The sequence below is a fragment of the Typopeltis vanoorti genome, chromosome 22 (assembly GCF_054136105.1).
Source record: "Typopeltis vanoorti isolate ZY-2024b chromosome 22, IOZ_Tvanoo_1.0, whole genome shotgun sequence".
Classification (NCBI taxonomy): Eukaryota; Metazoa; Arthropoda; class Arachnida; order Uropygi; family Thelyphonidae; genus Typopeltis; species Typopeltis vanoorti.
Genome location: NC_143570.1, coordinates 16475679 through 16502868, shown reverse-complemented (window position 1 = coordinate 16502868; position 27190 = coordinate 16475679). Strand labels below are relative to the sequence as shown.

The 27190-nt window shown below is 37.9% G+C and overlaps 1 protein-coding gene across 1 annotated transcript in view; it reads right to left on the bottom strand.

The window, feature by feature from the left end:
- The window catches only part of LOC150094186 (transmembrane protein 181), a 324122-nt gene that overhangs the window by 265444 nt on the left and 31488 nt on the right, over positions 1–27190 (bottom strand). The gene's annotated exons all lie outside the window — the stretch shown is intronic.

The following is a 27190-nucleotide window of genomic DNA, read 5'->3' as shown; positions in this document are numbered from 1 at the left end:
AAGATCTGACCCTGACAGCCTCTATTTGGCCTGAATCTAGCTTGTTCTTCACCAAGCTTTTCTTCCACAATTCTTCTCAAGCGTTTCTCGAGTATACTTGCATAGATCTTGCCAGGAACACTAGGGAAATACCTCTGTAATTCTCACATTCAGTTTTATTTCCCTTTTTATATATGGGTACAATGAGAGCTCTACTCCAATCATCGGGAATTCGTCCCTCTGTCCAAGCTTTCTGAACTATGCAGTGCAGCCACTGTAAGACTCTTATACCACCATACTTCAGCATTTCTGGTCGAATATCATCTACTCCTGCTGCCTTTCCAAATTTCAAGCCTTTGATGGCTTTTTCTACTTCAAGTATGGATATGTATTCCTGACTCATGCCTGGGCAGTGTTTTTTACCACTGTGCTGTCATCACTGCTTGTTTCATTTAGCAGTTTTTCAAAGTAATTACTCCATACTTCAAGGATATCTTTTTCTCCAGTTTTCATGTCACCTTTATCATCTCTAACTCCTTTTACAGCACTCTTTCCTCCATTCCTAAGCTTCTTCAACAACCTCCAAAATATTTTGCCACCTTCTTGATATTTATTTTCTATATTCTTGCCAAAGTCCTCCCATGACTTTTGTTTAGCTAGTTTTACACAGTGTTTAGCATTCTTGCATCTGTCTCTGTATTCTCTAAGAGCACAAGCCGACTTATTGACAAGAAATTTTGATATGCTTTCTTCTTTTCCTTCACTGCCTCTTTAACTTCCTGTGTCCACTAGGGAGTTTTGATTTTTTTATCCTTGCAGACAACCACACCACATGCCTCTCTGGCAGAATCAATCAATGTTTTCTTCACAGTTTGCCACTGAATCTCCAAGGTTTGATTCCTGTTCTCAAACTCTTTCATTTTTTCTTCAATAATCTTTGTGTATTTTAGTCTACAGTTCACATCTGAGAGCTGCTCAACTTTTATTCGCTTTAAAACTTTCTTACATGTTATTCTCTTCAATATGAAATTCAATTTTATCCTGCTCAAGACTAAATAGTGATCACTTCCAATTTCAAATCCTCTGTACACTCTGGTGTCATGCACCAGGGAGAAAACATCACTATCAACAATAACATAGTCAATGAGACTTTTCTTATTCCTAGCCTGTTCTCTCCATGTGAATTTGTGCACATTTTTATGTTGGAACATGGTGTTAGTAATAACCAGTCCATGTCCTGAGCATAAATCCAACAGATATTTGCCATTATTATTAGTTTTGCTCTTTTCTCCAAATTTTCCCAAAACATTTTTATATGTCTGACAATGACTTCCTACTCTGCTATTTAGATCCCCAACATGGACCAACTTTTCCTTTTTCATTGTGTCAGTAGCTTTCTCTAGAGCCTCAAAAAATTCCTCCACTTCTACCTTAGTAGAACCCTCTGTGGGACCATAAGCACAAATAAGTCTCACTGTCCAGTTCCCCATTCTCATATTTGCCCACATTACTCTACTTGAGACTGAGTGCCATTTAAGAAGATTAGCCTCGTATTTTGTGTTGAATACTATGGCTACTCCTTCTTTTCCTTGATTGTCATTGCCTGAATATAGCATTTTGTATTTATTGTTCAGAAAGATCTCACCAGTTTTTGTCTTTTTTGTTTCAGTCACCCCTATTATGTTGATCTGGTACTTATCTAATTCCTCAGCTAGCTCCATTTCTTTGCCATTCAGGCTTCTTACGTTGATAGTACCAATCTTTAACTCTCGTGATGTTGAGTTGGGGTTTGTTTTCAGATTTCAGAAAATAAAAAAAGAATTCAAGGCTTCTATGTAAATAAATTTATTATTATTATTATTATTACATTACACCTCCAAAGACTCATCGAGGGAGGGCACCTACTCTACAACTCTGTCTCAACTAACCACATCTACCGTTCACCACCATCACTAGTATTTCTACAGACAATCACAAACATCCATGCCAACGGCGGGATTCGAACCCACAGCCTTTTGGGAAAGCGGATACGCTATCCACTCAGCCAACCAGGCCGGCAAAAATTTCCTCTAGACGGTGACTAGATTTGAACCACCAAGTCTTTCTTCATGCGGTCAAGTGCCGTAGAGTGCAAACGCCACTTCTACTGAGCTACACAGGCTCTCATACTTCACAGGCTTTATATTTATTAAACTTGTACTGATTTTTTTCCACAACTTCCATACTCTTTGACTACTAATTGGGAAGCAACTGGAGAAGCTCTGTTCTATAGGTTTATGTTTCAATGGTGGGAGACAATAAAATTTACAGTATCATGTGCTTAATAGAAAAATCTTGAAATTTTATGCCACAACAGTAATTAATCAGTTCTATTCAGTTTAGGATGTTTAGTAAATGAGAGAAACATTTCTCCTAACTGAAAATAGTTTAATGATTCATTATAGAAGTTATAATGGCACAACCATAAACTTGTGGAAGCAACAATGCACTTAGAAAGATGGATCTTCCATAAGGATCATATGTACTTTCCAACTGTAGAAAAATTATGACTGTAGCCATCCATCATACAAGTGAAATTGATTCTGAAATTGAGTCCATACACAATGAAAGCAACTGTTGAAACCTACATAGATCTAGTAATCCAAATTTAAAAGAAGCAAATAACTGTAGATCAGTGTTTCTGAAAGTGTGGGTATGAGTACCCCCGGGGGTACGCGAAAAGTCTTCAGGGTGTACGTGGCAATTTTCGGCTATGCATCATTAATGCATGGAATCATTATTAAGAAAAAAAAATTATTTTAAACATATATATTTCTCAATAAATTATATATTATGTATGAATTCTCTTGCTCAAATTGTGAGTTACTATCGCCAGGATGTGAACATTACGGCAATAGTAACTCGCTCCCTGCAGTAAACAACACGCCCTCCCCAAAAGCATCACTATAATGGAGCCACAAGAAAAACAATTAGTTTTATTGTATCACTGAATAAGGTACAGAGACATTTGCAGTCTGTGTAATATATTTCTCAACAAATAGTGCAATTAGAGACAACTGGGATAAAAATGGCACTAACTAATGAATCACATCTCCCCTCCAACAGAAACTGCTGTATAGACTCAAGCAAAACCATATGTTGCCAGTGCATCATATGGTTTTGCTTGACACCACCCCATCGTGAATGTTTTAAAACTAAGAAATACAGAATGTGTTTCAGATATTATGGAATTCGGTTGAAGAGAATTTAGCATTTCAACTCAAATGTTGGCTTGCCTTTGTCTTCGGCTTGCGCAATCTTTTTAATACCACACCAATTATATGCACTTCTTCATAGCTGCTCTATTTCTACTTCCTTATCATTGCTGTCTGTTTTGCGCTCTGCTTTTACTTCTCATTAGTTCATATTTGTGAAGGATTGTTCATTACGTATCTCAAGTCTTGTAAATTACTGGTAATTTTTGCTTGAAATAATAATGGGAAAGAAGATGAAGCTATTTGGGTAGATTAGTTTGACGATGAACACAAGGAAACTGTTCTTGATGTCAAAAATAGTGATAGCGAATATGAGCTTCTTGGTAAGTCACACCATTTTTAGTTTTTAGTTTTCGAAAATCCCTGCATATATCTCGCACCACGATTTTTTAGCTTTCATTTTGGGAAAAAAAGGTGCAAGTTATATTCGAGTAAATACAGTAATTTTTTTAGCATTCAAATTCTTAAGTATGGATCATTGGTTAAAGACTGGATTTATAAAATGCACAAAAGAGAGCAATATAGCAAATACAAGTAGCTGTAGGCAACAAGAAAACATTGATATTGTATCTGGATCAAATGAAATTGATAAGGGTGTGTTGTTTGACATATATAGAGAACCAACTAGGAAGAAGATGAAAAATCTTCGTAAGTATGATATGAATTACTTGAAATGTGGATTTTCATGGATGGAAAATGAAGAGGAACCTATTCTAAATTTTGTTCTATTAAAAATAAATCAATTTTTTGTTTACATAAACATAAAAATTCAAATAAAACAGACAATTACAATGAAATATACTTTATTTATTTATTATTTTGATAAGGGAGTACTTGATAATAATAATAAAAATTTAAGAAGGGGTACGTGGATATCTGAAGTTTGAGAAACACTGCTCTAGATAGTAAGTGAAATGGATTGCATATTGGTTGTCTGACAGATATCAAAGAGTTGTGAATGGAGGAAGGAGTAGTGTTTAAGAAGGTGGGAAGGGTGACAAGTCAGACATCACAGGTTTCTGTTTTTGGGCTGCTGTTCAATTTCTATGATAATGATCCTATGAAGAGGTTTAAAAATATTTGGTTGATTGCAGACAACACAAAGTTGAGAAAATTTATTAGTGATAAAGATGATACAGAGTTCCTTCAAGACAGTTTGAAAGGCCAGCAAGAAAGGTAGATAAGTAGAAATACCAGTTTATGTCTAAATGACTGTCTAATGAAATACGTGTATTCTCTAAACTGCAGTTCAGAGAATACACTTCAAAAATGGTAAGGATAGCACAAAGAATTGCTTCAAGGGTGAAAAGAACAGTGCCAAACAGAGACAAAGAAGTGAAAATTGTATAAGAACCTAGTAAGACTACATCTGAAATATGTGGACTATTATGCATAGATTTTGATGCCTGAACTCCAGTCAGATATGAAAACTGTGAAGAGTGTAATATATCTTGGAACCCAGGTGACAATGTGTGTTGCACAAATGGTAGCTATAATAATAAGCCAATAAATGTAATTTGAAAAATATATCTTAGCTTGTCAGGCTTGTATTCAAGTTAAGAAATGTATGAGAATTCAGCAATTTGATAAAGTTATAGTATTAATATTATTTCCAAGTCACCATGAAGTCCAAAGACTCATCACAAGGTTGAACATTCACAGACCACAATAACCTTGTGCTGAACACATTCAATAATGCCACATTCACTATCCATTCTGACAATGCATTCCATTCATTCACAACCTGCCCAAAAAAATATTGTTTTCACCTCTTTATTCATATGACCTTTTGTACAGTTTCCAGAGATGACCTCTTGTTCTTGAATCATCCATCCTAAGCAATAATTCTCCTGGGTCTATTTGGTAGGTTCTCCCACCAGATTATACATCTTAATTGCATCAGCTCCTCCACCTCCTATTTGCCAATCTCTGGAGACCACATTCCCTTAATCTGTCCTCATACTGAATATTTCAGTTCTGAGACAGTTTTAGTTATTTTCTTCTGCACACTCTCCAATGTTTTCCTATCACCAATATAGCCAGGTAACCAGATGTGCACAGAAATCCAAATAAGACCTAATTAGCACCTTATAGAGTGGCACTATCACCTCCTTGATGTAAACATTCTTTACATTATAGCAGCAATTTTTTGGGTAACCCTTACAACCATCATGATATGTCCACTGAACTTCAGTTCCCTATCCACCAAGATGCCCCAATCCCTTGCTTCTTTCTCCTCCTGAAGCAAAGTTCTTCCAGTGTGGTAGACCTCATTCCATCTTCTCTGGCTAAAGTGCATAACTTTACACTCAGCAACATCGAAATGACATCCCCATTTTTCAGCTCAAAGCGCCAACCTATTCAAATTCTCTTGCAATAACAACAGATCAGAACTTCCTGACATTGTTCTTCCTAAGTTAGCATCATTAGTAAACAAGAGAATATCTCCTTTCAGACCATGAACTATATCACTGATATATAATTTAAACAACAGTAGTTTGAGAACAGAACCTTGCGGTACCCCAACTTGTCACCTTCCTTTTTTGGGTAACAATAAAAATTTTAGGTCATAATAAAATACTTTAGCTTTCATTGAAATTATGACAATAGAATAAATTACCATGCTAATTAAAATAAAAAATCAGTTTTAATCAACAATAATCAAAGATTATTTTTAAAACAATTAAATGATCTATATATCAACATTTTGACAGATAATGAAATCCATAATCTGATTCCAACAAAATTAAGATTTCATGACTAGTTTCTGATAAATAACTTTCTTCCATCTTTCTCTATTATTTGTTAGGTCTCTGATTGGATTCTTAAATCTTTTAAACTTCTACTACTACTGTGTTAAATAAACTATATCTTGGTCATCCTCTGGGACTTTTTCCTACCACACACCTTACTTGTTTTGTTAATCTTCCACATTCACATTCCCATAATGAGAATGTGTCAAAAGAAAGGCCTGGAATATGTGGATGCCTGGGGTGCATTTGAGGATAGAAGAGAGCTGTATGCAAGAGAGAGAGAGAGAGAGAGAGAGAGAGAGATGGAATACATTTGAATATAGAGGGATGTAGGCATTGGGAAAGACTTGTTCTCTGGGCAAGCTGAGAGCACTAGGACAGAGAAACTACATGTTGATTGGATTTTAACAGTATAGATGCAAACACAGATTGATAAGAAAATAACTATTTATTCATTTAATTGCTAATATTTCACTGGTATTCTATTCAGCATCTTCAGAGCACACAAACAAAGTTTGTTACAGTAGCGAAACAACCACAATCTGGTGTAACAGTGGGACTAGTATGAGCAATTGTAGCATTCAATACAAAGACTAAAGTCCTAATTAGGTGCCATCTAAGTTGGAAAAAAAAAAAAAACAAGAGAGAAAGCAGGTATTAATTTGGTCTTAGGATGACTGTCTCCCAAATCTTTGGTAGATTTATACAGACATACAGGGTGTTCGGGATAAATTTGACATATTTATAATTAATTATATTTTTCCGTAAGTTACATGTATTAACACACACTTCTCTTCATTTAAAAGTTTGGACCCTTCTTCATTCATATACAAGATGTCAGAAAGGATGGATAGCTGGAACCCACCTGAATCATGGAAGAGAATAACTTGTATCATGATGATTCGTGCCCGCCATCAAAATAAGGATATTACGACTGCTGCCCAATGCTCCCTGAATACAGTAAAAACAATCAGGCATGAACTAGAGACTTGCAATGGTGACTACGAGGATGTAGCAAGAAGAAAGATCCCTAGCAGACGATCTGATTGCGTTCGTACAGCAGAATTCCTCGCAAATCTGCAGGAACAGGTGTTGAAGAACCCTGGCATTGGAATTCGGGCTTTGTTCGTGGAGTTGCTAACTGTAGTCAAGCCCTGGATAACAAGGGTAGCCAATGGTAGGCCGTATGTATGGCAGCAGGATTCGGCCCCTTGCCACACCTCTGGGAAAAGTCAAAAATGGTTGTCTGAAAATTTCTACGACTTCACCAGTCCAAATGTTTGGCCTCCAAACTCCCCAGACCTTAACCCCATGGATTATTTTGTATGGGGCGCAGTTGAAAAAGACACCAATCGCACTTCCAGTAATACAAAAGCCCAGTTAATGGATAAAATTAAAACAGTTTTTGCGGCCCTTCCCAGGGAGACTGTAGCATCAGCTTGTTCGAGGTTCCGAAGCAGAATTGAAGCTGTGATCGATGCTAATGGTGGTTATTTTGAGTAAATCTTGTTGATAGTATTGTAATTAACTCTGCCTGTAATGTTTTTTTGTCAATTCATTAAATTTAATAGATACAAAGAAGATTTTCTTTTTCCTTACGAAACTGTCAAATTTATCCCGAACACCCTGTACTTCTTGAGGTTTGGAGTATGTTTCAAGGCTTCTGTTAATTCCAAGAACAACCTATTTGACTTGTAAAAGCTTTTGTGCAGCAATAATAAGGATAAGAAGGGCAAATGAGGTGGAAACAGTGGTGTTACTTATGATCAGTGATGAGTTGTGTCCTCTAAGAGTTGAGAATTTGGAAGGAAATGGCACTAACAGTTTTGAAAGTGCATGGTGTGCAGTAGACATCAGTAGGACAAGATATTCAGTGAAATGTTGCTTAAAAGGCCATGAAATACAGAGGGTGATGAGCAGGAAATGTTAGGAAGATAAGTTCAGCAAGTACAAAGTGAGTTATTATAGGGGATTTTAACTATAACAGTATAAATGGACAGAGAAATTGGAATTTTTGGAATATTGAGGACCAAATGTCTCGGGCAACACACATATATACAGAGAGAGAGAAAATACGAGAACCATGAATTTGGGATTTGGTACTAGCATCAAACGATGTGATTGAACTGAGATATCTGTCATACAATCACATCCTTTGATAGCCACTTTGAGGCTATCAAAGTGAACATGGTCTTGATTTTGACGTTGAAGAGATTAGAAGTATTGAGAAGAAAGGAAATTAGGTGAAATTATAAGGTAAGTGAATATAATAATCTTAGAAATCAGCTAAGGGTAGTTTTGTAGAAGGAAGAATTGAAAATGAAAGATATCAGAAGTGCATGAGAGCTGGTTAAGAAATATTTTTCAGCAGCATGGCAAATTGCATTCCTTATGGAAAAAAAAGCACTATTTGGTATAAGGTGGGTGACTAATGAAATCAAAAGCTATATAGTGTAAACAAAATATGCTGAATGATTTAAGCTATAAAGGAATTTAAGTTATAAAGGAATTAATAAGTGATATACTCTATATCACTTACTTGTGATCTTACACCAAGCCATCTTTCTCTACATCCGTCAATTCTATTTGCTGAAAGATCACAAGTAAGGAATGTATACTCTATATCACTTATTAATTCCTGTTCATGTTGAAAAAGTCCCCTAATTACTAAGATGGAGTCAATATGATCTAAATGTTATGATAGTAGTGAATAATACCTCTTTTTTAAATCCATACTTGACTGCAGGAATTACATAATGAATTACATATTTTATTATGTAAGTGAATTAAATATTTTTAATTGCATTATACAGTAAATGAAAGGACAGAAGGTCAAACTGCAAGCCCAGCATCAGGTGTTGCTGTGGAGAAAATTCATAAACTGCATGTCATGTGCCTTGCTGCATCATCCAGTATAAGTATATACAAAACAAAACAAAACAAAAATATGTGTGCATGCATGCGCATGTGTGTAAAAGTACTGGCAACAGAGGAGATGCGAGAAGAAGTGTGAATTGTGTAGCATGAGATTTGAGGTTTATGTTTAGACATAGTGCAGCAGAAATGTGTCCAAGGTAAGATCAGTGTGTTGATCCATTATGATAATGCAGGGTGTAGGAGAAGAGTAGTGATGCCGAATGAGATGATAGCAAAAATGTGCAGGAAAAGAGGTCTGGAATATGTGGATGTATGGAATATGTTTGAGGATAGAAGAGGAATGCAAGAGATGGATTGTATTTGAATGCAGAAGGGAGCAGACATTTGGAGAGGGTTTTTTTTTTTTTTTTTTTTTTGACAAGTGAATGTGTTGTTAGGACAGGAAAAGTAGAATTGCATAGATGGAATGTTGCAGGAATGGCCTCATGTGGGGATAGTGGAAATGAGGGGGGATATATACTATTTTATGCCAGTTGGAGGATGAGGGGGGAGTAATAATGGCTATAAGAATACTCAATACACTGGTTTTTCTGTATACAAATGCTAGGAGCATTAGGAATAAAGGGAATGAGTTGGTGGCAATGATTGACTCACTCTCCAACAGTTTTTGGTATCAGTGAAACTTGGTTAACTGAGGAGAATGTTCTAAAAAGGATAGAAATCGAAGAGTATAGCATATTTTGGCAAGATAGGGAAGGTAAATGTGGTGGTGGAGTCAGAATGATAAGAGATTAACTGTGTGCTCTCAGGGCAGAGAATCTCAGTGGAAATAACACTAATGACTTTGAGAGTATATGGTATAAGATAGATGTTTATAAGACAAGATATTTAGTGGGATGTTGCTACAGACAAGGGAATATAGATGGTGATGAGCAGGAAATATTTAGGCAAATTACTTTGCCAAATGCAAAGTGACTGATCATTATAGGGACTTTAACTATAGTGATATAAAGAGCAGAATATGCAGTAATAAGGGAACTGAATGGTTGGATTTCTTGAGAGACAACTGTCTTAGACAGCATGTGGTGGAGGGAACATGAGGATCAAGAGTTTTGGATTTGGTCATGGCATCAGAGGATCTGATTGTGATTGAGATGACGTACTTGCCCTGCATTAGTGAGAGTGACCATGTAGTCATGGCTTGGAGGAAAGTTATGAAAGTAGAGCAGATGTTGTAACTTTGCATGATGACCTAAATAGACTGTCTGAATGGGCAAGTGTGTGGCTATTTCAGTTTAATGTCAAAGTATAAGGTTTTAAAATTTGGGAAGCAAAGATGGACTGTAGAGTATGGGATTGGTGGGGGATATTTTAGAGGAGATGAAGGAAATGAAAGATCTGGGAATGATGATGGATAGGGACTTGAAATTTCATGAACATTTTGCTAAAACTGTGAGGACAACACAGCAAGTTATGGGAATGATGAGGAGAACACTGACATGTAGAAGTAAGGATGTTTTGATTCCACTGTGCAAGCCTTTGATCAGGCCACATATATTTTACTCTGCACAGATTTCATCACCAGATTTTCAAAAGGATGATGAGATGTTGGAGAATGTTCAGAAATGATTGACTGAATTGGTTTCTGGTGTCTGGAATGTGGAATATGTGGACAGATTGAGAGAATGCAAATTACAGAGCCTAGTGGATAGAAGGAAGAGGGGTGACGTGATCGAGATGTATAAGTTGGTAAGGGGCAATTACCAGATTAACGTGCATGAGATTTTTCATAGAATATCTGGAGATGTGGGAGAACGAGACACCATCCTGGATGCTGTATAAGATGGATGTGAGCAAGGAGGTGAGGAGTAGATTTTCTGCATGGAGAGTGGTGGGTAATTGGAATGCAATGTCCGAGAGTGTGGTGAGTGCAGGAACAGTGAATGCATTTAAATCGAGGTATGATGAGCTGTGCATGTGAGAGTGGGACATGACACGAAGAGTCTCTTCACTACATGGAGGTCTGTTGATGATAATCATCATCAATTTCCTGATATGTATCCCCAAGTTCAAGGTTACTATGACAGCACTACATGATTAAGTTTACATTATTATTAATCTCCTATCAACAATTTTCTTCCAAATCAGTCTAATACTTGTGAGCACTCCAATACTGTCATATCTAACATTTCATGCTTCTAAGGCACTTCTGACTGAATCAATCCACCCAGACCTTAGTCTTCCTCTAGGTCTCTTTCCTGCCATCTTGGCATCAAATTGTTTTGTTAACCTTTCTTCACCCATTCTATTTATGCGGGCATACCACCTTAGATTAGCTCTACTGACATATTCTTGAATGCTAATAATGTCAAGTTCCTTTTTAATACTTTCATTTTTAATGTGATTCTGACATTGATGCCATCTGTTCATCCCACTTATTTTTTTCAGAACCGATCCTTGTCATATTTCCACGACTCTCAACTTTCTTAACTCTTTGTCTTAAAGTGAAAATGTGATCTTGACAATCTCTATTTTGCCTGAACCCAGCTTGTTCTTTTCCAAGTTTCGCTTCCACAATCTTTCTGCTTGCATAAATCATATGTGGAATAGAGAAATTTCTCTGTAATTCTCACATTCAGCTTTATTTCCTTTTTTATAGATGGGTACTATGAGAGCTCTACTCCAATTAATCAGACGATCTTCTGACCAGGCGCTCTGAATTATGCAATGTAGTTACTGCAAAACTTTTCTAACTCCACACTGAAGCATTTCTTGTCGATTATCATCTACTCCAGATTAAAGATAGATGCTGAAAGTTTTTTTCCTTGGTTATACTATAAAATTAAAGATGCCAAGAAATTATATTCTTGGTTTAATCCTTCATCCAAGTGTAGGCAAACAAAATTTGTGTGTGAAGTAACTTCGTGACTGGTCTACTTGTATATAGAGGCTAATGACTTCACATCACTTGCCTTAGTATCCCATAATGCAAACATTATACATGTCTGTAAGGATATATGCTTTTATTTAGCTATTTTTGACTTTTGTTTAGCTATTTTTACACATAGCTTATCTTACATTTTTTTCTCTGTATTCTTTTAGGACATCTGAAAAACTTATTTGCTAGGAACTTTTGGTATGCTTTCCTTCTTTTCCAGGAATGCTTAACTTCTTGTGTCCACTATGGTGTTGTTATTTTTCCATCCTTCCATCAACTTCACCACATACCTCCCTAGCTGAATCAATCAATGTCTTTTTTAGAGTTTGCCACTGAGACTCCAAGGTGTGGTTCTTGTTTTCAATTTGTTTAATTTTTTCTTCAATAATATTTGTATAGTCAAGCTGCAATTTACCTGTAAAAGCTACTTAACTTTAATTCTCTTTAAAACTTTCTTACATACTGTTCTTTTCAATGTGATATTCATTTTTATCCTGTTTAATACTAAGTAATGGTCATTTCCAATTTCAAATCCTCTGTACACTCTTGTATCCTGAACAAGCATAATATCACTATCAACAATGACGTAGTCAATAAGGCTTTTCATATTTCTTGTGTCTTCTCTCCATGTCAATATCTTTATGTTAAGACATGGCGTTAGTAATGACTAGTTCATGTTCTGAGCTGATGTCAAAGAAGCTGGCCTGGTTGGCTAGCAAATCCACTCTCCAGCCAAAAGGATGTGGGTTCGAATCCCGCCGTGGGCATGGATGTTTGTGATTGTCTGTGAAGGTGGTGGGCAGAAGATGGCATTGGTGTAGTTGTGGTTCGGCGTAGTTGGTGAATTGAGTGGTGGAGACGGAGTTTAGAATAGATGCCCTCCTTTGATGAGTCTTTGGACTCTCTGGAGGTGTCATGTAATAATAATAATACTTACTATTATTATTGGCTTTGCTCTTTTCTCCAAATTTTTTCGTATGCCTTGTGGGATTTATTTCCTACTCTGCTGTTCAGATCTCCAAGGTCTTCAGGTGTGTTGATGATAATAATAGGCACGTGGAGCTATTAAAACAGAAGATAGTTATGTGGCATTATAAGGTAGGTAACTATCATAGACTTAGAAAGCACCTTGCAGCAATACAATGGATGAAAGAATTTGAAAGAAGAGGGCTCATTTGTGCATGGGAGATACTTAAGAAAAAACTGTTCATAGCAATGGCAGATTGTACATCTCGAGTGAAGAAGAAGATAAAGCAATTTGGCATCAAAAATGGATGATCAAAGGAATAATTGCAGAAGAAAAAGAGATTATGGAAGACATAAAGAGAGGTGAAGAGCAGGTGCATGAGCAATGTAAGGCTTAGGAAAGTGACTAGTATTGTAAAGAGAGAAAAATTAGAATATGAGAGGAGACTGGCACTATAATCCAAGGAGAATCCCAAGAGTTTTTTTAGTTATGTGGCAAGTAGGAAGAAAAATGAGAGCAGACAGATTACCTTGCTAGTCAGATATCGAAATCAGGTGATCAAAGCAGATGATATAGTTGAGCTATTTAACGATCACTTTATTACAGTGTTCCATCTTGGTACTACAGGCTTTATTCCTAGAATGATAACAAGTGGTGGAGTGTTAGAAGTGAAGAGGATGCATTCTGAATACTGAGTATGCTAAAATGTCAATACGGCAGGAGGGAGGGAATAGATGGAAGTTTACCAAATGTTTTAAGGGAATGAGCTGACACTTCGGGAACTTTAAGGGAATGGCATTAACTTCACTGTTAAATGAAAGTCGTGCAATGGGGTGGGTTCCTGGAGAGCGGAAGGGATAAGATAGTACCACTGGTAGAATGGAAGTATCAAACTACAGACCTCTGTATTTCTTGTGTAGTTGTTAAGATTGTGGAGAAATTGGTGAGAACTTGTATACAGAATTGGGCAGATGAAGGTAATATTATTTATGCAGGCCAGCATGGATTTGTTAAGGGGTACTCTTGTTTTAGTAATCTGGTTACCTTTTACAAAAGAGTAACAAGAGAATGAAGCTGTTCCACTCACTCATGCACTGCTCTGCAAGAGAAAATTCTAGCTCTCACTTCTTTCTTAACTATATAGAGAAACTTAATTTCCACAGATGTCCCCTTCTCCTATCTCCACTTCCATATACCAAAATCTGTAATTATCCAATAACACTTTCAGAAGTTTATAGGCATATGCCTTTAACATATCACCCTCTTTCTAACTGCAGTCAACATACTATCAATCTGATCTAATAATCTGTATTCCATAGTCTCCACAACATCTTTGGATTTCTTTGCACCCTTTCCACACCTTCTTTATTCCCTTGGAACCCAGACGACCAAATCTGCACACAGTAATTCAGGTATTTATTATTATTATTTCGGGCAACTCCAAGGAGTCGACAGACTCATCGAGGGAGGCCCTAACATCATGTCAAGAACAGCTATTCAACATTCACACAGTATCTATCATACTTCGCCTTGAACTCATTCACAGTCATAGCACCCACAACAGACTCTGGCAGCTTATTCCACTCATTTACCACTCTCCAAGTAAAAAACCTAGCTCTAACACCCTTGTTAATCACATTCTTGACCAGCTTCCATGTATGGCCCCTAGTCCTCCCACTACCAGTCCTATTCTCAAAAATATCTTCTGGATTAATCTTATAGAAACCCTTCAGTAATTTGAATGTCTCAATCATATCACCCCTTTTCTGCCTATCAACCAATTTTTGCAACCCACAAATCTTCAATCTATTCTCATAAGGTTCATTCCGCAGACCTGCCACCATCTTGGTCACTTGTCTCTGGATCCTCTCCACCTCCTCCCCATCAAGAAGAAATCCTGGCACCCATATCTGGGCACAGTAGTCCAGATGGGGGTCTTATCAGGGCTCGATATAGAGGAACAATAACTTGTTTGTCTCTGCATGTTAAAGTATTTTTCAGTAACCAAGTGATTTGATGAGCTGATTTAGCCATTTTTGCAATGTGCCCCCTAAACTTCAACTCACTATCCACCAACACTCCCAAATCCCTGGTCTCATCAATCTCCTGGAGTACGGTTCCACCAATGTGATATACTGCTGCTAATCTTTTCACTTCAAAATGCATAACCTTACACTTTGGCACGTTAAATTGACATCCATTTTTCCTAGCCCAGTCCTCCAAACTATCCAAATCATCCTGCAAAATTTTGACATCCTGTGCACTCACAATTGCTCTACCCAACTTTGCATCATCAGCAAACAAGTGAACACTTCCTCTCAGATCCTTTCCTACATCGTTAATGAACAAATTGAAAAGTAGTGGTCCAAGAACAGAGCCCTGCGGCCCACTAGTCACAAGCTGTCTTTTGGACTCCACTCCTGAATAAACCACTCTCTGGTATCTCTCCATCAACCACCCTCCTATCCATCTCACTAACCCTATATGTATCCCCATCTACTCCAGTTTACTGATTAGAGTTCCATGTGGTATCCTATCAAAGGCCTTGGCAAGGTCCAGTAGAACCACTGTAAACCCCATTACCCTTATCCAGTTCAGCCATCACTGTGTTATAAAATGTGAGCATGTTACTGAGGCATGATCTACCCTTCACAAAACCATGTTGCATAGAGTATCCCATTTTCATCTATCCAATTCTGTATTCTTCTCTTGACTAGTTTTTCCAAGACCTTGACAATGATTCCTGATATGCTAATTGGTGTAATTTACAACAGTAGCCTTGGAACTTCTGTTATGCAGTGGAACCATTTTCCCCTCTTTCCATCTCCCTCGGGACTAACCCAGACCCGAGACTCAGATTAAACATAATGGTCAAGGGGACTGACAATTTTTTAGCTGCTTCACGTACGACACGCGCTGGTATACCATCCAATCCCACAGATGTATTGACATTGAAGTTTTCCAACAGACTACTCACCTCCACCTCATTCACCACAATTCCCGTATAATCTATTGGTTTATTCATTTCTGCAATGTCACCACCTGGATGATATACTCTTGCAAAGTGCTCGCTCAGTAATTCAGTGATTCGGTTACCTCTCTACCACTGGCATTCTTTAAAATGATTCTGCCATATACATTTTTTCTTTTACTTGCAACATATCAAAAAAATTGTTTAGGATTCTCTTTAGCCTGCATGGCCAATGTTCTTTCGTAATCTTTTTTGCTTTTCTTACCACACTCGTTACCCTTCTGGCCTGGGCTTTATACAGTTCATGTGCCTGCCGGTCACCTTTCTCCTTAAATTCCCTCCATAGCTGTTTCTTTTTTTGCAGCTCAAGCTTAATGGTGTTATTCATTCATTTAACTCCTACTTGATTTATTATTCGGACTCTAGGTATACAGTCAGTCATTGCTTCATGCAAACACTTTTTAACCGCCTCCCATGCACTGTCAACTTCTAGCGCTTGCAGTTGTACATGCCATGGCACTGTACCAATCAATCTCCTAAGCTTGTCATACTTACCAGCCCAATAATTCCACATGTACCCTGTCTTAATTGTAAATTCCACACCTTTAGCCTCCTCCCAAGTCAAGACCCCATGATCACTCTCACCAAATGGTGGCAACATGGTCATATTCGTTACAGCTAAATTCTCCGATGCAATTACCAGGTCAAGCACTCTCTGACCCATAGTATTTTCCATTACATGCTGTCGCAGATAGTTATCCCTTAATAACCGCATAAAATTCAATTCCTTTCTCTCATGTGTCCTCTCCTCCTTCCAATCGATGTCAATTAATCATAGTTGAAATCTCCCGTAATAAGTACCCTCCTTCCACTCATTTCTTCTATTTGCTTATGCATACTATCTCCACCATCTATTCCATCACCTGGTCTATAGCAGCACTCAACTGTATATTTTGTTCTGCTAGTTTCAATCTCACAGCAAATAGCCTCAAATGTGCTCTTTTCTCTATCCTGCAGTTTCACTTCTATTCTCCTTGGCCGTAGCTCATCCGCTATCATCAATAACACACCTCCCCCCCATTTTATTCTCCCTGTCTCTCCTGAACACACCATACCCCTCACATTCAATCCCACTAGCTGTGTCATCATCTATCAGCCATGTTTCACTAATGACAATAACCTGTGGTCTGGAAGTGCCAACCAAGGCCAAAAATTGTTCCCTCTTGTTCCTAATACTTCTGGCATTTGTATACATGAATTGCAGAAGCTGATTTGTCCCATCCCTATTTTGATGCCTTATACTAACTATCCCATTCTGATTCATGGTCATTCCTACTCGCTTGGGCATATTACACACATTCACACACTCAACCGTCTCCCTAAAATCTGCATATCTATTTCCCCCCCCCCTTAATAACTCTAGTTTCCCTGGTTCTGTACATTCATTTCCACTACATTCGACAACACCTTTTCAAGTCTCCATAGAACAAATCCATTCAAATGTAAACCATCCATTTTATATAACTCCTTTCGCCCATCGAACTCATTCCACAAATTCCACACCTCTCATCAAACATAATTCACGCATAAAGTCATTAGCAATTATGGCCCTCCTTCTATACTCTTCACTGTCATACCGCGGAAACAGACTCACCATCCTAACTCTCTCACTCTTTTCTTTTGCTACCTCAATCAATTCCTTCACATCCTCACTCATAGCCTTTTTGTTTCCTTTCAAATCATTTGTACCCGCTACCACTAACAATTCTTTCACCCGCTGCTTTTGCATTCTATTTGACTCGCTTACATTCTTTACGTTCGCACTGGGTTGGTACAATTTTGTTAAAAACTCTCAACTAACATACCTCTTACTAAGGAATTCCCATACAACACACGCTCTTTCATTTTGTTTATACTCACTTTCATACCCTTATTTTTTCTATCATACTTTTGCCGATTATTAGTTGGTACGCTTATTAAAGATTTTTGCCAATGCTCCAGCTGCTGATTTACTCTATGTATCGCTCCACGTAATAGTGCTATTTCACTCATTGTGTCATCATTTTTATTCTCCGATGATTCATTTAATTGTTCTGTATACTTAACTTCATTCTCTCTTTCAACGCCACTCTCACAGCTATCAGGTACTACCTCATAAATATCATCATTCATACCTTGAATATCGCTGTTATCTAGATTCTCACTTTCGACAACGATATCACTCACACGACCTGAAACACTCTTTAAATCCTCACATTCTTTACACTTTTTGCACACATTCACTCCACTATCGTTGTTTAACCAGACTCCAACCGCTCTCCTCAATGCATACATTTCGCAAACGGTACACTGAATCAAGTCTTTTAAGTTAAGATTTTCAGACAAATATGGCGACCTGGATGCCATCTTTGTATTCCTCTTCATGGGAGCCATGTGCACAGATAATCGTATCTATCAATTTACTATTAAAATACTCGAAAAATACACAAAAATCACCCAGACACGTTAAAATACTAAAAGTAAACAATACTATGTAAATACTATGCAAATTCATCAATTACTACTCAAAATATCATTTATCTGGTCAGGAGCTATCCTCAGACACTACATACCATATAGCCCTCTCAAAGGTATGGTCATATCAAGGCCTTGTAAAGAGATTACTTCCTTATATATCAATGTTCGTTTTGGCAATGATTTTGAAATGTAATTGAATTTTTTGCTATGTGACCTCTGAACTTCAATTTCCTGTGTGCCATAACTTTGAAGTGCATCATTACTTTATGTTACTGACATTGAAATGACAGTTGACAGCCATTATCATCTGCCTACAGTTCTGGCCTATTAAAATCATTCTATAAGTTCATTTATATATTATATATTAAAATCATTCTATATTAGCAGCATCTCTGATTTCACTGCTTATCTTTGCATTACACTGGACAACAAAATTTTAGAAAAATCATACTCCTAGATTAATTTAGTTTTCTTATAGATCTTGAGGTGTGCTGATCACAAACATGTGATGAAAATGCAAAATTGGCTACAGTTTGCGAGAGATCCACAACAGTTTCTTATATAATAGAGTAATATATGTAATTGTCACATATACCGGTAAATGTTCACTTCTACATCCGACGTTGCTTTCTAGTGAGTATCCAACAGTAGTCAAACAACATGGAAGTGGACCACTTTCCCTGGTATCATTTCTCCATTGTTGCAATTTTTTGATGGAAATGTTCACTATGCTCATCACTAACCATGCTGTAGTTCTTGGGGAAGAAATCCAAGTAGGAATAGAGCAAGCATATTTTTAAGGACATATTGCAGCCAAGTTGTGATACAGAGACAAGTCCTCAACCAGTTACTTGCAGTTTTCTGCTTTGACATTTCCAAGGAGGTTAGCTGACACCAGATGAAATACATCCCAAGATTTTTTTTCTCATCACCCTGTAGCAGGTTGTCAAACATCTCATCAAGGAGGAGCTCTTGAATCTGAGGACCCACAAAAACTCCCTTTAATTTTGGCTTTGCTGAGTCGAGGGAACTTGTCAGCCAGGTACTTGAAAGCTGATCCAGTCCAGTCCATGGCTTTTATGAAGTTTTTTACCAGACCGAGTTTGATGAGTAGGGGCAGTAGCAGAATTTTGTGCATTTCTGCAAGTGTTGGGTGGTGCATATTCTTCTCGATGACCTTCAGAGATTTGCTCGCAGGCCAGGATCTTTCTTCACATAGTGCAAAGTTCTTGCTAGACTTTCCCGTTCACAAAAAACAAAAGTACTTTGTATATCCCAGCTACAGACTTTCAACACAGACACTACCTTTAAGTTCACCACAGAGATGCCAGCTGCACTTGCTGTATTGAAGAAAGTCAACAGTTATTTTAGGTTGTTGTAGGTTTCTTTCATGTAGACAGCATATCCAGATGGAAGCTGGTTTCCATTATGAAGCAACATCACCTTGAGACTCAATTTCGACGCGAGTCTATGAATAGTCACCATTCGTGTGGATCATGTTTGATTCAAAAGACATTCATCAGACCTTCTATATCATAGCAGAACATAAGGTCATCTTCCTTTTGGAACTAAGGCACAAACTGATCATGATGAGTGTGAAACAAAGCCACTCGGGCATTTTCCTTGAGAAGATTCCATTGTAGAACTCTTGATCCTAATAACTCCGCTCTGGCCTTGAACAGCTCCAGATTGCAAACAAGATCATTCCGTTCTTCTTGTGTGAGAATGTGTGGTGCAGATGATGCACAGTGGCTGATATATGAATCATCATTAGACAACAAAAGCTCAGGAGAACCAGACATCGGTTTGCCTCCATCCTCTGAATTGATGGAAAATTCTTTCAGAGGTTCAGGAAAGTCCTTTGTCGTGCAGAACTGGTTGGAGAGCAAATGGTATATTCGGATATGCTATTGTCCACTTCTTCTTCCTTGTGTTGCCTCCCGAAACAGGTGGTGGTGCTGCTATTATTTTTCATTTACTGTGACCAGCTGTTCCAGTTATTTAAATAAACTCTGTCAGTTGTGCCATTTATGCTATATTAGTGAAAAGAGAATGTCTTTACAAAACACAACAAATATCTCAACACTTAACAATTTTAAATTATAATAATAAAAAAAAAAAAATTAAAAGTAACACAACGATCAGAATCCAGTGTTACGTCGTTGTTTTCTTAAATATTTTACCTCTATTGGTCTCCTTGTGCCTACTGAGATCTGGTTTCTAAACTGACTTTTTGGGACCATTTCTCTCTTCGAGCTCTGACGAAATTTATTTGTTAATGCTTGTGCCAGTTAGAACTCTAGGATAGAAATTCTTATCCGTAGAAACTTCCCCAGAATTCAAGTAATACCTTATGTAGATTAAGTAGTTAGGTAGATTGAGTTCTCAGTACAGTCATGGCCTTGACAATCTTAAATTCCCCTTTTTTTTCCTCTAAACATAGGTTCGATATTTTTGTGAGTGGTAAAATTCAATCTCTTACTCAGACAAACTCAGGTATACATAGGAAAACACATTTATTATATATCTAAGAACATTACAATTTAAACAACACATATAATCAAGCAAAGCAGGGTAATAATAATCAAACAGACAGGCTATTCAAATACACTCATGAGAATCTTATGTTCATCTATATCACAAACATGGATGTCGGTATTAAACTAGATTACAGCTACTAATGATCCATACACATTTAACTTGGTCTAGGCAACTTATGAACGTAGACTACCAGTCCAATTCGACTAACATAACACAGGAAACTCTCAAAAATCTCTCTTTCTTCTTTACTAAACTCGGTCCTATTTACACCTTCGTCACCAATAGATAACAAATAAAAAAAAAAAAAAGATTTGTACATTACCACATTGTTAGATGATTTCTCGATCCTTCCGTCTGTTCTTTGTTATAGATTGTCCCTCTGTACGATGGATTGCCGCCATGTGGCAGTCACGTGCTTGTCCCGAATTCACCACTTGTTTCTTCTGGGCTTACGAACTTTTCGCATCGCCACTTATAACACGATTTACCTTCAAAGGAATCCTTTGCTGCTTTCTTCAGTTAGATCCACGGTGATGGTCTAAAACTAGTACACTGCCGTCATCTCATGCTATATTTTCTTCGATTTGCGTCGCTCAGCAACGGGAAACACACTGCCGCTTTGCCATCTTCACACATCTTGTCAGATATCAGGCATGCTGATCCACTCGGGAACCTTGAGCAGGAGACCCACGGGGAGGGTACCCGCAACCGGGGAACATCACAGGAACCAGGAGAAAAACGTAAAAAGAAACAAAAAAAGAGTTCCTCTCAATGATGTGAATCCGTTTTAAACCCCATTATAGCGCCCTCTTTCTGACGACGCTCTCCCATTTGCTGCTACCGAGTTACGTCACCTCCTTACTGTACGCACATATTGTTTTTTCGGGGAACACGAATTTCATGTGCCTTCCACGAATGCCTACTCATCGCTCATTACGTTATCTTTGGTGGTCAAACTGCAACCTTTGAACTTTCGTTCGCACGATGATACACGACTTTATACATGGCATATTTTAACATTGATGTTTTTGACAAATTAAGATTCCATTTATTTTAGACAATAATCTTAAACACAGTACAATTTAATATTTATTTCCTTCTTCGATTTCATTTTAATTTAAGATTCAACCTCTTTTTTTATATTTTAATTCCTTTTTAAGCAAGGTTAATATCTGCATCTTCACATATTATGTCTGCTTTTGCCAAGAGTACAAGTGTGCTTTTGCTTGATATTGTTCTCTTGTTAAATCTGGAATGGAGCAGTTCTATTCTTGATAGAGCCATCATTCAAGATCTAACAAAGGCCTCTTCCGTTTCCTAAAAAATTTTCCCTAGAAAATTTTTCCAACTTCTGGTTTTCGCTCTCCTCTCTGAAGATGACGCTTCCATCTTGATCTTCTCAAATTAGACTCACGCCTGGCCCAGAATGCATCTTCTGAGTGGACACTTGACACATCCCGCCTTCCTTGAGAACATCTGGGTCATTTGTCATTTTGTTGTGAGCCTTCTCAGATTTACTATTATTGGACTTGGCTATCTTCAACCACCTCATTGTTGAATTTTCCTTGTTTCACTCTAACCGGTTGTTCATTCTGTGACCTTCAACTTGATCTATACCTCCGGCATCAGATTTCTGGTTCTCATGTGATAAGACAAGCGCTTTTGAATTTGGCTGAGTGCAATCCACGTGGTTCTCTTTGTTCTCTGTCAACTTAACATTCTCTATGTTCTGGGGCCTACTTTTCAGAGGGGTCTCCTTTACTCTGATCTCTAAGGCTCTGGTATGTTGCCTTAGTATTTTCTTTCCCAGAGAAACTGATCCTTTTACTGGAAAATCACATGAGAAACCATGTTTCCCTAGGAAATCCTTCCCCTAAAATTAATCTTACTCGTGAGAGCGAGTTCTTGGGCAGAATTAGGAAGTTATGCCAGGCATACAAGCCAAATGCTGACAATCCTATTCTTAGTCTTACTGCTTTGGTGGCATGAGTTGTGGGGGGGGGGATATCCCTAAAAGTTTGACGGATTCCCTCAGCCTCTTGATTCTTCCACTCACACAAGCCCCCAGTTCCTTGAGACATTCCTCAGAAATAATGGAAACTTGGGAACCGGTTTCAAAGAGTGCTTTGAGATCCTTCCCGCAAATTCTTCCATTTACTACCATGTCAGGCAACCGTCCTTTGCCTTGCTGTCCATTCCTATCAGGTTGTCCAGCATAAAAGTGGGAAGTCTCTTCAGGCTGATACCTTGCTCGAGTTTCCTGGCGATACAAAGCAGTCTCGGGCAATATGCCCCAACTTGTTGCAGTTGTAGCACCTAGGAGGTTCTCGGCGGTAGCCTCTTCTACTTTCTCCGTCCAGGGATAAAGGAGAGTTATTTTCACACCTGGCAGACAGCTCAGTCAACTTTCTCATCATTGTGTCCATCCTTTCTAACATAGGTTGCTGCAATCTTTCTACCTCACTCTGAACTATTTTTGTTATCCCCTCTTCTTGGGAGGAAAGAGATTCATGATTCTTGGGAGATTCCAATGTCAATTGATTAATCACTAAGTCAAGACGTTCTATAAGCAGCTGTTGAAACTTCTCTACCTCCTGTCTAATCAAGGAGCAAACTTTGCTAAATTCATAGGCAGCAACACTACAGATTGACTCAGTCTTATTTCTTCCATTACCTTCCTGCACCTTTTATTTCTCCTTCCTGTCCATTCCCTCCCTTGCTGGGTTGGAATTTCTATCCACATCTGTACTTTCCTTGATCATATTAACTGGGCTTGCTACAGCTGCAGGACAAATATCCCCAAGCAGCTGTTCCCTTTCTTTTACAGCCTCAAAACGATCCCTCGAAGTAGTTATCCCCTTCCTGAATGCTGTTTCCCTCAGTTCTGGCCTTAGGCCAACTCTATAATGCTGGAATATGGCCCATTCCAAGTGATTTTTCTCCTCATCGGTCATATTTATAGTACTAGCAAATGAGAGCAGCCTGTTGTGAAAGTCAGAGGCACACCTCCTTCCTTTTGCACTATCTTTTGGAGCTTCCAGAGACTGGGTCCCACACCTTTCACCCTTGAAAACTGGGAAATGAGGATTTCCCTAAACCTCCAGTAATCCAAAGTCTCTTTTAGGAGTGGCGAGGAGTAAAAGAAACTCTTTGCTCTTCCAACTAGCTTACTGCAAAGCAGAATAAGCAGCTGGAAGTCACTCCATCGCCCAATCTTCCTAAGCTCTTCTATGTAGTCAAAAAAGGACCTCACATGATCAGAGTCCTCTCCTGAGAACTGAGGAAAAATCTGCTGGGGGTTTATGCTTTTAAAAAATTCTGGGTCCCTCAGATCTGAATTAGATGAAAGAGATATTCTTGTACGCTTGGCTTATACTCTTATATAAAGATTAACTTCCAAGTTCCCTCCCTTTTTCCTTTATCAAAATTTTCAAATGTCCTGATTAGTGAGTATTAGACCGAAGACCTACTCACGGTATTTGATCCAGTTCTTTTATTTCTTTGGATCAAGCACATCTTATCGGCTGTGGCATTGTTACATCGTTGTTTTCTTAAATATTTTACCTCTATTGTTCTCCTTGTGCCTACTGAGATCTGGCTTATAAACTGACTTTCTGGGACTATTTCTCTCTTCGAGCTCTGACAAAATTTATTTGTTAATGCTGCGCAAGTCAGAACTCTAGGATAGAAATTCTTATCCGAAGAAACGTTCCCAGAATTCATGTAATGCCTTATATAGATTAAGTAGTTAGGTAGATTGAGTTCTCAGTGTACAGTCATGGCCTTGACAATCTTAAATTCCCCTTTTTTTTTCCCTCTAAACATAGGTTCGATATTTTCGTGAGTGGTAAAATTCAATCTCTTACTCAGACAAACTCAGGTATACATAGGAAAACACATTTATTATATATCTAAGAACATTACAATTTAAACAACACATATAATCAAGTAAATCAAAGTTAATACTAAAAAATCAAGCAAAGCAGGGTAATAATCATCAAAGAGACAGGCTATTCAAATACACTAATGAGAATCTTATGTTCATCTATATCACAAACATGGATGTCGGAATTAAACTAGATTACTGCTACTAATGACCCACACACATTTAACTTGGCCTAGACAACTTATGAACGTAGACTACCAGTTCAATTCGACTAACATAACACAGGAAACTGTCTCAAAAATCTCTCTTTCTTCTTTTCTAAACTCTGTCCATTTTACACCTTCGTCACCAATAGATAACACATAAAAAAAAAAAAAGATTTGTACATTACCACATTGTTAGATGATTTCTTGATCCTTCCGTCTGTTCTTTATTATAGATTGTCCCTCTGTACGATGGATTGCCGCCATGTGGGAGTCACATGCTTGTCCCAAATTCACCACTTGTTTCTTCTGGGCTTATGAACTTTTTGCGTCACCGCTTATAACACATTTTACCTTCAAAGGAATCCTTTGCTGCTTTCTTCAGTTAGATCCACAGCGATGGTCTAAAACTAGAACACTGCCATCATCTCAAACTATATTTTCTTCGATTCGCGTCACTCAGCAATGGGAAACACACTGCCACTTTGCCGTCTTCACACGTCTTGTCGGATAACAGGTAGGCTGATCTGCTTGGGAACTTCGAGCAGGAGACCTACGGGGAGGGTACCCGCGACCGGGAAACACCACAGGAACCAGGAGAAAAATGTAAAAAGAAACAAAAAAAGAGTTCCTCTCAACGACATGAATCCGTTTTAAACCCCATTATAGCGCCCTCTTTCCGCACTCCAAACTTGTCTACGACGCTCTCCCATTTGCTGCCACCGAGTTGCGTCACCTCCTTGCTGTACGCACATTGCTTTTTTCGGGGAACACGAATTTCTTGCACCTTCCACTAATGCCTACTCATCGCTCATTACGTTATCTTTGGTGGTCAAACTGCAACCTTTGAACTTTCGTTCGCACGATGATACACGACTTTATACATGGCATATTTTAACATCGATGTTTTTGACAAATTAAGATTCCATTTATTTTAGACAATAATCTTAAACATAGTACAATTTAATATTTATTTCCTTCTTCGATTTCATTTTAATTTAAGATTCAACCTCTTTTTTTATATTTTAATTCCTTTTTAAGCAAGGTTAATATCTGCATCTTCACATATTATGTCTGCTTTTGCCAAGAGTACAAGTGTGCTTTTGCTTGATATTGTTCTCTTGTTAAATCTGGAATGGAGCAGTTCTATTCTTGATAGAGCCATCATTCAGGATCTAACACCAGTAAGTACATCAACTTCAAATGGTTTAAATTTAATTTTAACAATAATAATATCAATAATGGACACAATGCAACTGCCGATCATATATGTCATGAAATCAAAAATAATTATACATTAATAGAGAAAAAACAATTGAAAAAGATTCATAATTTTAAATTATGATTATTTTTTTTTACAGTACCATGCAGAAGTAGCAGTCATTTGCATGATTGCTTGGCTCTCTCAAAACCATAGGAAAAGCAAACTGCATCAACACTTTATCGCCTTTCAGCCACTTCGGAAGTTTTCTAGCACACATACCAGCATATGTGTAGGGCCCAGGTCTTGTACTGGTCCCTCGATCCTAGATCTGAAATAAACCTGATATGCCTTTTTTTACTAACATAGTAATGGTCTTTTTCTGGCTTGCAAACATTTTTTCCCTGCAAACACAAGTCATTTGCACCATTAACACAAGTATGAGGCATCACTACTGCTGGATTTACACTGCAAGGATTGCTTGTGTAGTACTTATGATACAGGAAGTCACACAAATACTTGCTCACCCTATGAGACTTCACTTCATACTAATGAACACATCGTCGCTGTCATAAGACGATGACAACTCAACTGCACTGCATCAGCCAATAATGATGATGCAACTGCTCCTTGGAGTGTTGTGCATAACTGGTTGATGCAATACATTGCAATCAGGAGAGTGAAATATGGAGTTGCCAAGTGATACCTATGTATGCAAGGTGGACTGAGTCTCTTCTAAACAAGAGCCGATTAACAGATTTTATTGTCATTTTTGTGTTCAGCACATCAGAATTTTTTTTTTTATGTTGGGAATACATGTACTATAGGTTGGTTGATCAACCTATAGTACGTTAGTACCGTATATGGGTAGTGGGTTGGGAAAGGCGAAACTTGTTTACATTTGATTTAAAATGTCTGTATTGGGAAATACATCAGGGGAAAGAATGTTCCACAGTATAGCAATAGTGGGGATGAAGGAGGAGGAAAAGAAACTTGTTCTGTGGGTTTCAAGATGTACTGTGAAAGGATGTTGAGTGGCAGCTGTACGTGTTCCAATGGGCTTAGTACTAAGTGGGGGGAATTATTGATGCTAATTCAGATGA